General features: G+C 37.1%; 1 pseudogene; it reads left to right on the top strand.

Annotated features, from left to right (window-relative positions):
• Positions 1-517: 517 nt before the first annotated feature.
• Positions 518-637, top strand: LOC142447668 (small nucleolar RNA SNORA42/SNORA80 family; annotated as a pseudogene).
• Positions 638-2790: the final 2153 nt, after the last annotated feature.

Here is a 2790-nt window from a genome sequence, read left to right as displayed (position 1 = left end):
TTGTCCTACCTAAACCCTAATTGATTAATTGTCAGTATGATCTATTTTCTATTATTTTTCAAAACCTTCTTGGAAATATTTAGACATGCTACAATTTAACACATTAATAGAACTAGAGCTACTTAACAGTTCATTGCCTGAATCACAGCCACTCAAGCACTAAGCCATGTTTATTGCATAATGTTTTTTTTTTTAAATCTAACCTCCATCTGTAGTGAAATCCAAGGAGCAAACTTCCTCAGCAAATATTAATATATACGAAGTGACAAATAACAGCATAGAAGAGAACTGACAGGAAAAATGCAGTGACAATGTGGTTGGAAACGAACACTAAATCTCAAAATTAAATAATCCAACAAGCTAGGAGGAGGACTATATGTGGTGTCAACTTTCTCTTTAGCCCAGAGGGAGCTGTACGGGAACTTGTGATTTAACAATTGACAGTTCAACTTAGATGCAAAAATTATGCTTCACTTGAACCAGTTCCACACTTTTTTTGTAAGAACATGAATGGGGTGCATGGGTTTGGATTTAGGGCAGGCCTCTCACAGTGTCGCATGCCAAAGCAAACTGTAACCCTGAACCATTGCCTGGCTTTACCCTGTGGGCTTCAGGCACTGAAGCGGGTTGCACAGTGAAATAAAGAAAAAAAAAGAACACACATGTGAAATGGTATTAAATTATGTGCATGTTTGTCGCTCTGTGTATTAAACCGTGAAAATGTTCAAATGAAAATGATAAAATGCATGTGGGTAATAAAGCCGTCCGTCAAACACAACATGACTGTGTTTGCGTGTCAAAGACACAACTCCAGCATCAGAAGGAGCATCTTTGTAAATGAGCATTTTGTCTTTACGAGAGGAGCTGGTTGCGTTTCTAAATAAAATGAAAGTAGAAAATGCTCAGGTTCCCCTGTGGCAGCTTGTTGAGATCTAATCCCTCCTGAATTCCCATCTTCCTTCACGGGAAGCTAAGCTAGAAGGGAGGGCGAGATAGATATATTTACCGACACAATGCGGCTTACGTTGAACACACTCCACAATTGAGCCTTTAGTCATCCCTGTGTAGGATTACTTATCATTGCAGTGGGACTCGCAGTCATTTGTGGAGGCCTAAAGAAGAAACCATGCATCCAGTTGAATTAAGTGAAATGCACAGTGGCAAGAAAATTAGGTAGAAAAATTAGGTGGAAAATGGATAGAACATTTTACTGATGCTGTGCATGCACTCCGAGCTTAGGTCCTTGTACAGTTGACAAACCTAATGAGTAACAGGCACGAGTATGGGAGCATGGCAGAATGGACTGCCTCAGCACAGGTTTCTTTGGCACACACCCATCGCTTTGACCCCAAGAGTGAGATTTCTAAACATGCTGAATCGCAAACACTGTGCATCTTAATGATTCTAAACATGAAATAATGCATTTGGGATATGAGATTGTTATGAGTCTTTTGAAGGTCTGCACTGGGACTGCCTGCGCCTCAGTTTGAGCTCTCAGTACAATGAAAAATCAAACTCTTTTTTTTTTCTGTGAAGACTCTGATCTATTTTCATTAGGACGATGTTTTGTAATTTTCCCCCATTTTCACAAACGTGAGCATAAATAGGCGGGAGTTGACACCTCCTGCTCCTGTTTACTCAGTCTGCTCAACGATATCATTGAAATAAGTGATTTCTTTACATGTAGCAAGTAAGTACTAAGTATTATTCTTGGGAATAGGGACAAAAAAGACAAAAGGGGCACGATGCTGACAATCTAATATGGTTAACTAAATTCTAGGCTGTAAGTGATATAAAGGCAATTATCTCATAGGAAGAAATTCATAAGACAAGCTGCAACTTAGACTGCTGTTTTGGTCTTGCTTGCTGAGATAAAAAATATTAAAGAGTAATTTAACACAGTGTCCCCTTCCTTTGTCACTAAATGTCACTTTTCCAAACTTCATTATTTGAAATGACTCTGAAAGTTGAGGTTGAAGTCAAAGGGATGCTTACAAGTCTTCCCTGGCCCTTATTCTACACGACAGATAAAATACACTTTATGAAGGGTCAAAAGATTAAGCCATAGGAATGTATGTAAAGGTATTTGAACTAGCCCAGTTGTAAGGTGGAAATTTTATATATTTTTTGACAAATGAATTTTGTAAGTATAAGCAGTCAGAATTATGTAGTTCCTGAATTGATTTATATTTTTAAATGTATAGACGTTTTTGGTTGAGACTACACACACAAAAAATCTTACCCTAATTAGTATTTACTATATGTGAAATTGATTACAAACTTATAATTGTGACATCAGTTTTATCTTCCTTTCCTGAGATGTTCCTCCCCATTAATATAAACTCTCTGGCCTTCAAAGCTCCTATTTAATCTTTCAAGTTGCTGTTGCTAATATGTTCCCACATAGACAGTTCTTAATGAGCATGATATTAAAGCAAACATTTTCTTTATTTCTTTTTTTTTTGAAGTTAAGGGAAACTGTTGGAAGTTGGGACCCATAATAATTTGAGAATTAATTAATTCGTTTCCTCTCTTGATCAGGATCACCCTGTAGAACTTTTGATGAAAATATTCAGTAATCGCACTGTCCACTTCTAATCTCATAGAAAATATGGCAGCTGTTCATGACAATAATTAGTTACCCATTCCTTTTACTCCTATTTCTGACGCTCCTGTGTCTGTTGTTGATGGTCACTTATGAGTTTTTAGAACCCTAACTATTGCACATCAACTAGAAGGCGAATCAGAGATTTGAAAAACAATGTTAATAGCAATATTAGTCATAATCCC

This window comes from Tenrec ecaudatus, chromosome 4 (genome assembly GCF_050624435.1).
Source record: "Tenrec ecaudatus isolate mTenEca1 chromosome 4, mTenEca1.hap1, whole genome shotgun sequence".
NCBI lineage: Eukaryota > Metazoa > Chordata > Mammalia > Afrosoricida > Tenrecidae > Tenrec > Tenrec ecaudatus.
This window is presented reverse-complemented; position numbering and strand designations above follow the sequence as displayed.